General features: G+C 41.3%; 1 long non-coding RNA gene across 1 annotated transcript; it reads right to left on the bottom strand.

Annotated features, from left to right (window-relative positions):
• Window positions 1–997: 997 nt before the first annotated feature.
• Window positions 998–13,434, bottom strand: LOC134292618 (uncharacterized). The gene is made up of 3 exons (XR_009999868.1): window positions 10,523–13,434; window positions 8,937–9,041; window positions 998–3,040 (listed from the first exon to the last, which is right to left on the bottom strand). It is a non-coding gene; the product is annotated as an uncharacterized LOC134292618 (long non-coding RNA).
• Between the last annotated feature and the right edge of the window lie 71 nt (window positions 13,435–13,505).

Below are 13,505 nucleotides of genomic sequence, written 5' to 3'. Positions count from 1 at the left end.
AAATTGTCAATGTTTTCTGGCATTACACCTTTAAGCTGTATTTCTGGCATTGCAGAGGGATTGGCTAGTGCCTGCTGGAAAAGCACTTTGATTTTCTCAATGTTCAGTGAGAGGCCAAGCTTTTGTATGCTTCTACAAAGGTGTTTAGAGTGGCTTGTAGGTATTCTTCTGAATGAGCATAGACTACATTATCATCAGCATATTGTGTTCTATAATAGAGGTTGTTGTGACTTTACTTTCGGCTTTCATCCTGCTGAGGTTAAAGAACTTGCCATCTGTCCAATAGGTGATTTCCACACCTATCGTCCCGTCAACAAGGTGCATAATCATAGTTATGAACATGTGAAAGAAGGTTGGGGCAGTAACACATCCCTGTTTTACACTGGATCCCACCTTAAATTGATCACTTTGGGAGCCATGGCTCTCCAAGACTGTTGCCATTGTGTCATCATGGAGGAACTGCAGGATGTTCACAAATTTATCAAGGAACCCAGTTTTTGGAAGGATGGTCCAGAGAGCATTGCAATTCATTGTGTCAAATGCCTTTGCAAGGTCAATGAATGCCATGTACAGAGGTTGATTTTATTCCCTGCATTTTTCTTGAAGATATTGCACAGTGAAAATCATATCAGCATACAGATATGATTTGAAATGCCGACCTATTAGTCATTGAGAATTCTACTAGAACTGAGGGTGTATCTACACTTTGGAATTAATGCAGTTTGACACCAATTTAACTGCCATGTCTCATTGCTATGAAATCATAGAATTTGTGGTCTGGAGAGGCATCAGCACTTGTGGAGAAAGTGAAAGATCTTGTCAAACTCCAACTCCCATGATTACATAGTATTGAGCCATGGCAGTTAAAGTGGTGTCAAACTGCATTAATTCTACAGTGTAGATGCACCCTCAGTTCTAGTCACCAAATAATAGCTTTGAGAAGCCAGTATATTCCTTTGGATCATCACATAGTTATTAACATCACATTGTTAATATCTCCTTTCTCATTTGATCTTTATTGATGTTGAGATGGTCTCTTTATTTATTCCTTTATTGCTCAATTTTTTTAAAAAATGCCACATTAATCCCTCCAAAGCAGGACAGAGCTTTTAGAAATGTAACTCTTTATATAATTATATATTAAACAATAAAAAATAAGAACAAGGAACGAGCAATGACTGCCGATTCACTTTGGGAAGACAATAATTAAACATGTTCTGATTAATGCTTAATATCAACCCACACAGTCTACTGGATTTGTCACAAGAGGGCAGCACATTTCCAAGAAAAGCATTAGTGAGCAAAGAATCAGGGGCCACGGGCTGCATTCTGTAAAAATACATGCCAAGTTGAGTCTGTCATCTCTGGGACAAATCCCAAAGCATCTCAAGTCATTTGCTGCTGGGCTTTCATTCAGTTATCATAAGCCTTTATCTCATCTGTCCCTCAATCTTTGCTTGCTTCTTACTTCCCAAAAGAGGAATTCTTTGGCAGGGAAAGAGAATATGGAGGAATCATTAGCAGAAAGGACAGCAACCCAGACTGAAAAGGAGCATGTGAAAATGTGTTTGATATAATAATAATAATAATAATAATAATTATTATTATTATTATTATTATTATTATTATTATTATTATTTATTTCCTACCCACCTTACATCAAGGCTCGAAGCAGGGTAGAATATAGTTTTATCACATCAGAAGCAAATTGAGAGTACAGTTATAATGTATTTTTTTAAAAACACACACAAAGTTAAAAACTTGGCATTATACTACCCTGTTTCCCCTAAAATAACACATCCCCAGAAAATAAGACCTAGTACAGGTTTTGCTGAATTGCTAAATATAAAGCCTCCCCCAAAAGTAAGACCTAGAAAAAATTTTGTTTGGAAGCATGCCCAATGAACAGAACACCAGAGCATGCAGGATCGGTAAATGTACGTACCGTAGAGTGTTGGACATGGAATGAATGGTAGTAACAAAAAATTCTTGATAGGATTCACAGTTTGGTTATGCTGGTTTGTGATGACAACTAATGTACAGTATATAATAAATGTTCATTTTTTTGTTCAACAATAAATGTGAATTCTTCTTCATGGAAAAATAAGACATCCCTGAAAATAAGACCTAGAGCATCTTTGGGAGCAAAAATTAATATAAGACACTGTCTTATTTTCGGGGAAACATGGTAGATCTCCTTTGACCAGAAGCTGGCCACTTGGAGTGACTCTGGTGTCGCTGTGAGAAGGTCCTCCATTGTGCATGTGGCAGGGCTCAGGCTGCTAGTAAGTGGTTTGTAATTTGTTCTTCTCCACATTTGCATGTTGTGGACTCTGCTTTGTAGCCCCATTTTTTAAGATTGACTCTGCATTTCATGGTGGCAGAGCGCAGTCTGTCCAGCGCCTTCCAAGTTGCCCAGTCTTCTGTGTGCCCACGAGGGAGTTTCTCATCCCGTATCAGCCACTCACTGAGGTTCCGGGTTTTAGCCTGCCACTTTTGGAGGCATTCCTGTGAGTATCTCTGTAGATCTTAGGAAGCTGTTTCTTCATTTAAAGCATTGGAATGCTGCCTGATATCTGAACAGAGGATGGGCTAGAGATATCACTACCTTGGTCCTTCATTATTGGCTGCTACTTCCCAACAGATATCAGGTGGTGTAATACCTACTAAACAGTATAGTTCCTCCAGCAATGTAGGGTGTAGACATCCTGTGATCATGTGTCATGTCTCATTAAGAGCCACATCCACTTTTTTAACGTGGCGAGATGTATTCCACACTGGGATGCGTATTCAGCAGCGGAGTAGCAAAGCGCAAGGGCAGATGTCTTCACTGTATCTGGTTTTGATTCCCAGGTTGTGCCAGTCAGCTTTTGTATATTATTTCTAGCAACCACTTTTTGCTTGATATTCACTTTTGCTTGATATACTTCTTATAAGTCAGAGCATGGTCCAGAGTGAATCCCAGGTATTTTGGTGTGCTGCACTGCTCCAGTGGGATTCCTTCCCAGGTAATACTCAGAGCTCAAGATGCTTGTCTGTTCTTAAAATGAAAAGCACACACCTGCATTTTAGATGGATTAGGAATTAGCTGGTTTTCCCTGTAATAGGCAGTAAGAGCACCTAAAGCTTCAGAGAGCTTCTGTTCAACCATTTCAAATATATATGCAGTATATATATTTACTATATAATATAGTTAAAGCACATAGCTAAAAACATAAAACCATTTAAAACACGTACGCCTTAAAAGACATACGATCAAAACACATTGAAATCATTCATACTAATAAAGTGCCACATTAAAATTCATAGTTTAAAATTGACTGACTTGTCCTGCATTTGAATAACAATAGTAATTGTTATTGTCATTGTTCTGATATTTATTATGGATGCTAAGACTCAAGGCAATTTACAAAAAAAGAAAGAAAGAAAACAAACCCAAATTAACGTACATATAAAACATCTGTAAAGATATATAGAAGATTAGCTACAGTTTTTGCCCTTGGAGAAATTATATCGGTCCAAACATTGATTCAAATTTCTGTTACAAAAGTGAAAGGAGATCTTCCATTTCATTCACAGGACTAGGTTTAAATCATATAGAAGGAAATGTATGCAGCATTTTGAAACATCATTTAGATTGAGAATTGATACTTGTCTTATTGATGTCAGAGAGACAGATATGCCCACGTACACGCATTCATTACTCTTTTTGATTGTGAACAGTTTAAATATAATTTAAATGTAATGAAGTGTAAATATATCTGCTCTAAAAAGTTAGTGTTTAATTAGAAGAGGAAAAAAGGAGAATGATTGTAGTCTGCATGAATTCTTGTTTTTGTACTTAGAAGCAGAAAAAAATGCAGATACGTATTTGGCTGCTTTCTGCATCACCTTTTTAAAAAAATCAGAAAAGTCCCATGCAAAGCTAGCCTCACTAGGCCCTTCCACACAGCCATATAACCCAAAGTATCAAGGCAGAAAATTCCACAATATCTGCTTTGAACTGGGTTATCTGAGTTCACACTGCCATATATTCCAGTTCAAAGTAGATAATGTGAGATTTTATTCAGCTGTGTGGGAGAGGCCCAGTTAGATTTAAATCTCTTAGAGATGTATCTATACTGTAGAATTAATGCAGTTTGATGTCACTTTAACTGCCATGGCTCAATGCTATGGAATCATACAAGATCTCTAGTCCTCTATATAGGTTCCAGACTTCCAAACATGGAACCCCATCTATCTAATTTTTAAAAAATCAAATTTACCATTGAAATTGCGTTTAAAAATGCGCAGTCTTACATACAGAGGATTCCGTTTACTTTTTGACCTGCTTGCCTTGGAGCTGCCCCTTCCATATGTTCATCAAAGCCAAAGAGGTTTTTAAAAATCTCTCAAGGCCACCTGACAGATGAAATAGTTTGTGATGAAATATTGCAACAGCCAGTGTCATTTGCTTCCTTTCCAAACCATTTTCCCAAGGGACCTTCCGGGGGAAAGAGCAACAGGTGTAAAAGGCCAGGTAGTTCGGCTAAAAACGGCAGGCAGGTATTTTTGTGCTTGATTTCTGTGGCCGTGCCAATGTAAAATTAAACCCATTAAGTTAAATAAATAAACCCGCCTGATGATATTTTGCCAGCAAAATGAAGGCGCTCTCGTCAAGGTCGGTCGGCTTTTCAAAGGGCCGCCTCCTTCTCTGCGGTCTTATTTTTAATTCTATTTATAAATAGACTTGCCAGCATTTTTATTGGTCTTGCTATTTTGCCTTTAACAGGCGAGAGACACTCAGATGTAGGAAGTGAAGCCTCTTCCACTGCATATTTCCTTGCCAGGAAAAAGCTCGTCTTGTGATGTTTCTGCAAGTTGGGCAGCTGTTCTTCAAGCCACAGGATCGAGGTTGTTGTTCTTCCATCTGTTTTCCTTTTACAGTAATTCCTTGTTCGCCCTGATGCACGAATTGGGGTTGGGGTGGTTGAAAAAGAGGACAAGGCTACTGCTTATTCGGTCAGGAAGAAGTCAAAAACATCATGCACGTTGCACAGTCGCCAGTTTGGGACCCACAGATCTGTGGTGGCATGAGTTGCAGTGGCACAGCGTCAGCTTAAGATGTGACAAAATGCACATTCACACTACACAGTTATAGCATGATGATTCCACTTTAACTGCCATGGCTATATCCACTGGAGCTTTGTAGTTTGGTGAGGTACTACAGTTTTCTGGCTGAGAATTCTAACAATTATAGAGAAATATATCACTATGGAGCCCCCAGTGGCGCAGTGGTTTAAAGCGCTGGGCTGCTGAACTTGCTGACTGAAAGGTCAGCAGTTCGAATTTGGGGAGTGGGGTGAGCTCCCGCTGTTAGCCTCAGCTTCTGCCAACCTAGCAGTTCAAAAACATTCAAATGTAAGTGGATCAATAGGTACCGCTCGGGCGGGAAGGTAACGGCGCTCCATGCAGTCATGCTGGTCATATGACATCTACGGACAACGCCGGCTCTTCGGCTTAGAAATGGAGATGAGCACCAACCCCCAGAGTTGGACACAAGTAGACTTAATGTCAGGGGAAAACCTTTACCTTTACCTTAACTCGCCTCAAGGAGAGGAGAGGCGGGGGAAAAATAAAATTATTACCATTATTACAGGAGATTCCACCGGAACATTAGGAAGAACTTCCTGACCACAAGAGCCATTCAACAGTAGAACTCTCTGCATCAGAGTATGGTGGATGCTCCTTCCTCAGAGGCTTTTAAACAGAGGGTGGATGGCCATTTTTAGGGGTACTTTTATTATGCTTTTCCTGCATGGCACGTGGTTGGTCTAGATGGCCCATGTGGTCTCTTATCAAACTGCATTCATTTAACTGTGGAAATGGACACTGAGAAAACCATCACTTCTGAATAGGAGAGAGCAATGTTGAGCCCTCCAAATAAAGCAGGGATATCAAGGGGAAAGAGAAATGTTCCATTGCATCCCTATCTCAGTTTGACACCAATTTAACTGCTCACTCATAGAATCATAGTTGGAAAAGACCTCGTGGGCCATCCAGTCCAACCCCCTGTCAAGGAGCAGGAAAATCGCATTCAAAGCACCCCTGACAGATGGCCATCCAGCCTCCAAAGAAGGAGTCCCCACCACACTCCAGGGCAGAGAGTTTCACTGCTGAAAGCTCCCACAGTAAGGAAGTTCTTCCTAATGTTCTGGTAGAATCTCCTTTTCTGTAGTTTGAAGCCGTTGTTCCACTAGTCTCCAGGCCAGCAGAAAACAAGCATGCTCCCTCCTTCCTATGACTTCCCTTCACATATTTATACATGGCCCTTGTGATGGCAAGGCTGAGCCTTTGGGGAAACTATAGTGTCTGGCTTTACTCGGGGGCTATCTGTATACCTTCTGTTAAGATCAAGACCCTTTACATACAAAGGCATTTTAAGCAAGGTGGAAGGATAACCAAAATGAACAAGAAGAATAAAGGATTAACTCCCCCCTGGACTATTGGAAGATAGCTTTAAAAAATACATTACAAATGGAGATTTTGCTGGTTGCAGTCATCTCTCTGGAATTCTTGAAAGGCTTTTGCCTCTGAAGCAAAGTGATGGTTTACAAGCTGGTACTAGTAAGCTGTCTCAATCTTCTACTTTGTGAAACTTAGGCTGACCAAAAGCTTCTGTTGTCTCTGGGACTGGTGGTATATGCATACTGCTGAATGCAGGTGCTAAGGATGCCTGTTTTGGATTGCCTGGGCCTAGGGTTACCAGACAATGACCAGGCCTGTAGTCTCTATAGCTCTACTGCAGAAAAATCCAGCAAGAGAGCTCTGAACAGGCAAATAGAATAGACCAATTAAGGCTAGCCTCTAGGGGGATTTTATGATCCACCCAAAAACTAATACAAAATGAGGTATCTACACTATTGGGAAAACCTATAAACAGAGGAAACTAAAGCAAAGGAGAGGAAAAGGCACAACCAAGACTTCACAGCCCTCATCATATCGCATCTCCGTCTTCTCTTCTGCAGCCTAAACATGCCCAGTTTAAGGCGCTTCTCGTAGGGTTTATTCTCCAGACCCTTGATCATTTTCTTCTGGGCACATTCCAGCTTGCCAACATCTCCCTTAAATTGCGGTGCCCAGAATTGGACACAGTATTCCAGGTGTTGTCTGACCAAGGCAGAATAGAGGGGTAGCACTACTTCCCTAAATCTAGACACTATACTCAGTGCTATGGAACCATAGAAGCTGTAGTTGTACAAGGTCTGTGCTGCTACCTCACCAAACTACATTTCTTGTGATTCCATGGCATTGAGTCATGGCTGTTAAAGTGATATCAAACTGCATTCATTCTATGGTGCAGAATCATGCACGCTCGGTTACATGAAGTGAGCCTACTTTTAGTAAAGTGAAAACAGAGCTTAGAAAATTAATTTTTGAACTACAGCTCTCAGCCTTTCCAATGCAATATTTCAAGTACTGATGGTTCTGGGAGTTTAGTTTTTAAAAGTTACCACTTAACTCCAACTGAAACTGGGAGAGAAATTCCTAAGATCTACACAGGGCAAGAACGGCTTAACCAACATACTGTTACTCCGAGCAGAGAGTTAATTAGTAGTCAAATCCTCGATGAATTTCATTGCCAAAATGAGCACGAACGAAAAGTAAGGTGCCTGTTTAAGTTCTATTGGGTGATTCATTCATTTTTGTAATAAAGGATTATTGCTTGAATTATGCAAATGTTTGATAATGTCTACTCTTAATTTCAGCCATCATAAATAATTCCTATTTTCTCGAGTTCATAAAATATTCCTTTTGTGTTCCATTAAAGTAGCTATGCCTGTCTAGTTAATTGCTCTTCATGGTTATTAATGAGTTTATCACCATTAAATACAACATCCTAAACTATATAACACATTTATCGTGCCAATATTTCATGTATTTTAAAACTGTATTATTCTCTGGCAGCACCGGGAATGTTCTCTAGAGTACAATGCAATGCAAGATTAAGAGGAAAGATCTGTGTGGTGTAGCAGTTAAAGACTGCGATTGGGACTAGGGCATGCGTCTATACCAAGAATGGGCAAACTTTGGCCCTCCAGGTGTTTTGGACTTCAATTCCCACAATTCCTAACAGCCAGTAGGCTGTTAGGAATTGTGGAAGTTGAAGTCTAAAACACCTGGAGGGCCAAAGTTTGTCCATGCCTGGTCTATACTGTAGAATTAATGCAATTTGACACCACTTTAAGTGTTGTGGCTCAATGCTATGGAATCATGGGAGTTGTAGTCTGGTGAGGAACTTGCACTATTTGGCAAAGATCTTATAAAACTACAATTCCCAGGATTGCATAGCATTTAGGCCCCTTCTACACTGTCATATGATCCAGTATTTGATCCCAGATTATCTGCTTTGAACTGATTATATGGCAGTGCAGACTCATATAATTCAGTTCAATGCAAATAATCTGGGATCAAACACTGGATTATATGGCAGTGTAGATCCAGCCTGAGTCATAGCAGTTAAAGTGGTGACAGGCTGCATTAAATCTACAGTGTAAATGCATTTTAAGAGCTAAAAGTGGCCAAAAGGATATTTCAGGCTGGATCTTCACTGCAATATAATACAGTATTTGATTCCAGATTATCTGCTTTGAATTAGATTATATGAGTCTAGTCTGTCATATAATTCAGAATGGATCTACACTTGCCCTGTATCCCAGGATCTGATCCCAAATTACCTGCTTTGAACTGGATTATATGAGTCTATACTGCCACATAATCTGGGATAAACAGATAATCTGGGATCAGATCCTGGGATATAGGTCCGTGTAAATCCAGCCTCAGTCCAACCTCCTACCCAACTAAAGCAATCTTAAATGATACCCATCCAAACTCTCTTTCAAAGAACTCCGTCACCCTCTGAGACAAGTAAAACAAACAAGTAAAAAAGTTCTTACTTATGTTTAAGTGAAATCTACTTGTAATTTAAATCCACTGGTTCATTTTCTAGTCTTGGAAGCAGAAGAAAACAAGCTGTCTCCATCCTCTACATGGCCTCCCTTCTGATATGTAAGGAAAGGTAGTAAAGTATATTAACCAAAGAAATAACTAATAAAGGAACATGTAAAAGGAAATAACCAAACTGTTTTGTTCTGGGATTTAGAGCTACATCTACTCTGTAGATTGAATGCACTTTGACACTACTTTAACTGCCAAGGCTCAAGGCTATGGAATCCCGAGATTTGCAGTTTGGTGAAGCCACAGCACTCTTTGGCAGAGAAGGCTAAAGATCTTGCAAAACTACCACTCCCATAATTCCATAGCATTGACCTATGGCAGTTAAAGTGGTGTCAAACTGCGTTAACTCTACATTGTAAATGTACTCCTCAGGAATATTTACAGAAAGAAGAATAGCACCTATATAATTCCCTGATCGTTTTTGTTCTCAACACAATAAAACCTTCACACAAACTGATAATCTATAAGCACACACCCCCCCAAAAAAGGTTACATTGTTGTTACTGTATTTACACGCAGGAAAATTGCACATTTTTTTAAAAAAAACCCAGAAGACTATACATTAAAATCTCTCTATTTGTGCTGTACTTCTGTTTGTGTTATAGACGATGTAGGCTTTGTTTCACATTTGGGACTATTGTTCCCATTCCTATTTTAAAACCCCAGCTTCTTCCAACCTAGCAGTTCGAAAACACGCAAGTGTGAGTAGATCAATAGGTACTGCTCCAGCAGGAAGATAACAGCGCTCCAAGCAGTCTTGCTGGCCACATGACCTTGGCGACATCGATGGCTCTTGGGCTTAGAAATGAAGATGAGCAACACCCCCCAGAGTCGGGCATGACTAGACTTAATGTCAAGGGGAAACCTTTACCTTTAACCTTAAAGTGTCACTTTCCATTTTGTGCTTTTTTCCTAGATCTTTTTTTTAAAAAAATCTCCCATAGATTTCCTAGTTAAAGTGCACAGCTGCCTGGGATTTCTGGGAGTTATAGGCCAAAACACCTGGGGACTCACAGGTTGAGAACCACTGCTCTAGTAGATAAAGCTAAAACCTTGTGAAACTACAACTTCCATGATTCCCTATCATCCAGCCATTGAAATTAAAGGGATACCAGACGTCATTAATTCTCCACTGTAGATGCAGCTTCAGTCAAAGTACCCATGGCAATGAGATTGTGAGATCTTTGTGGGTCTGTTTAGAGCAGGCACCCCAGGGTCTCTCATTCATAGGATCATCACAAGCCCAAGTTGACTGGATAGCACTAACCAACAAGAGACACACCAACTTCGGAGAGCTACCCCAAAGGTCATTCAGTGGCCAATGGGAAGAGAGGTCCATTGCAGCATCTAGTTCAGTGGTTCTCAACCTGAGTGGTTCTTCAACTCCCAGAAATCCTAATAGCTAGTAAACTGGCTGGGATTTCTGTGAATTGTAGGCCAAAACACCTGAGGACCCACAACTTGAGAACCATTGATCTAGCTTATGGTAGAGTGGAAGGCATTTACATTTTCCCAGAGACAATACCTTTGTGAGAAGGGTGAATCCCAACTGAGTGGATGAGTCAGACTGACTTCACTGGTGCCCTGCGAGTGCACCTTTCCTGTCCTCTGCAGCAGCTGCTGTGGAAACAGAAGAGAGCGACAAACCGAACTGTCACATCATCATCATCACACACAAGCCATGAAATGAAGCCTCATGCACCAGCAGTCAAGGAAAGGGAATGAGGGTGCTGGAGTCTACATACCTGAGTCAGACCATTTTGTCCATCTCACCTTGTTTAGGGCAGCCTCCCACATCCCAAGATGAGTTTCGCTACGATTCTGAGGACTCACAGGCATCAGTTTGTATTGTCTGATCAAAATCCTTTGTTGTATGAGTGTTGTTTGAGTGTTGAACTAGGAAATTCACTTTGTGGTCAGTATAAGCTGGAAAAGACCTGAAGGCAAGCAACAACAAAAACAGTAGCAGCAGCAGCAACTGATTGAGGGCTTCAGGAAGAGACCTTTTCCATCACCTTCAGGGCTTTAGAATATGAGGATCCTCAGATTTTACTGAATTAGAGTTCCCAGGGCCGTAGCCAGAAAAAAATTTCCGGAGGGGTTTTGAAAATTTCGGGGAGGGGGGGTTGAACCCCTGACCCACCCGCCCCCCAGGTTCAGACCTGTCAATATCTGCTTGAGATAGTGCCTGGAGGGACTCTTAATTTTTTGCGTCTCATAGACATAGCATGGGGATTTGGTTAACCAGTTAAAATTCATGAGTAAACCAGGTTTTTTTTAACCTGAAAAAATTCAGGGGGGGGGGGTTGAACCCCTACACACACACACACACACACACACCCCGGCTACAGGCCTGAGAGTTTCCATCACCTCTTACTAAGGGTTAGACTGAAATTGGCTGCTAGAGACTGGAATCCAACATCTAGACCAGCAGTTCTCAACCTGGGGGTCGGGACCCCTGGGGGGGGGGGTCTTGAGGGGGGTATCATCGGAGTCATCAAAGACTCTCTGGAGGTAGGTGAACTACATCTCTCCTAAATCACTGTCAATTCTTCCGAAATCCCTCCAATATTTTCTGCTGTTCATGGGGTTGGTGTGTGGGAAGTTTGGCCCAATTCTATTGTTGGTGGAGTTCAGAATGCTCTTTGCTTGTAGGTGAACTATAAATCTCAGCAACTACAACTTCCAAATGTCAAGTTCTATTTTCCCCAAAATCCATCAGTGTTCACATTTGGGCATATTGAGTATTCATACCAAGTTTGGTCCAGATCCATCATTGTTTGAGTTTACAGTGCTCTCTGGATGCAGGTGAACTACAAATCCAAAACTCAAGGTCAATGCCCACCAAACCCTTCCAGTATTTTCTGTACATCATGGGAGTTCTGTGTGCCAAGTTTGGTTCAACTCCATCATTGGTGGAGTTCAGAATTCTCTTTGATTGTAGGCGAACTATAAATTCCAGAAACTACAATTCCCAAATGACAAAATCAACACACACACACACACACACACACCGAACAACCTCAGTATTCAAATTTGGGCATATCGGGTATTTGTGCCAAATTTGGTCTAGTGAATGAAAATACATCCTGCATATCGGATATTTACATTACGATTTATAACAGTAGCAGAATTACAGTTATGAAGGAGCAACAAAAATAATCTTATGGTTGGGGGCCACCACATCATGAGGAACTATATTAAGGGGTCGAAAGCTGAAAACCACTGATCTAGAAAAACCATCAAGTCATTGAATTTAGATGCCAAGGAAACCTCTCAAGTGATCATTTGGGAACAAGTACCCTAACATTACCACTAATTGGGAATGGGTGAAATGAGAAACTTTAACTTCGAGTCTGTTCTGATACTGGCATATATGTATATGGCAGCAAGTGAGATAGAGATTCGAATCCAGTGTCCTGGGAGTCATATTAGTGCTGATTCCAAATATGGAGCATCTTGGGTTTTTGTGAGTTTTCCGGGCTGTATGGCCATGTTCCAGAAGCATCCTCTCCTGACGTTTTACCCACATGTATGGCAGTATCCTCAGAGATTGTGAAGATGCCTTCCATAGGTAAAGGTAAAGGTTTTCCCCTGACGTTAAGTCCAGTCATGTCTGACTCTGGGGGTTGGTGCTCATCTCCATTACTAAGCCAAAGAGCCAGGGTTGTCCCTAGACACCTCCAGGGTCATGTGGCCGGCATGACTGCATGGAGCACCGTTACCTTCCCGCCGGAGCGGTACCTATTGATCTATTCACATTGGCATGTTTTCAAACTGCTAGGTTGGCAGGAGTTGGAGCTAACAGCGACCGCTCACGCCGCTCCCGGGGCTTGAACCTGGGACCTTTCGGTCTCCAGCTCAGTGCTTTTACACACTCCGTCACAGGGGCTACTGCCTTCCATAGATGTGGACAAAACATCAGGAGAAAATGCTTCTGGGACATAGCCATACAGCCTGGAAAGCTCACAGCAACCCAATGATTCTGGCCATGAAAGCCTTTGACAATACATGGTGCATCCTTGTCTATAATGGTGCATTTCTAGAGTAATTCCTATGTTAATTTCAGGGGACTATATCATTCAGCCAGCCTGGACGATTCTAGGAACCATTCTTCCAAGTACTGACTCTATAGTCAAAACTTCATGTATTCTAAGAAGATGCCTTCAGCCTTGAAAACAAGTTTCAGAGTTGATCCCAATCTCACAATTCAAATAAAAACTCAGGCAAATTTAAATCAGGAGCATCATTTTCCCTTTCTGCAAATATAACCGTGAAGCAAAACTCGCTCCCTTCCCTGCCAATGCCCTCTCCCAAACCTCTGGTTTCTCATCCTGCTGCAAATTCTGCCAGACTGTTGAATTCATCTGGAGTCGGACCCACCACCTGCTCATTCTGCAGCATCCTTCCTCTTGAGCCTCCCATCCGCTGCCCTTCTCTCCTGGATCCTGGCCTAGAAACAGACCTCCCGCCTTCCCATTGTGCCAAGTTTTCTGTTTTGCTGAGTT

Source organism: Anolis carolinensis, chromosome 6 (genome assembly GCF_035594765.1).
Source record: "Anolis carolinensis isolate JA03-04 chromosome 6, rAnoCar3.1.pri, whole genome shotgun sequence".
In the NCBI taxonomy this organism is placed as follows: domain Eukaryota; kingdom Metazoa; phylum Chordata; class Lepidosauria; order Squamata; family Dactyloidae; genus Anolis; species Anolis carolinensis.
The sequence above is the reverse complement of the archived record's forward strand: the minus strand, read 5'-3'. Positions and strand labels throughout refer to the sequence as shown.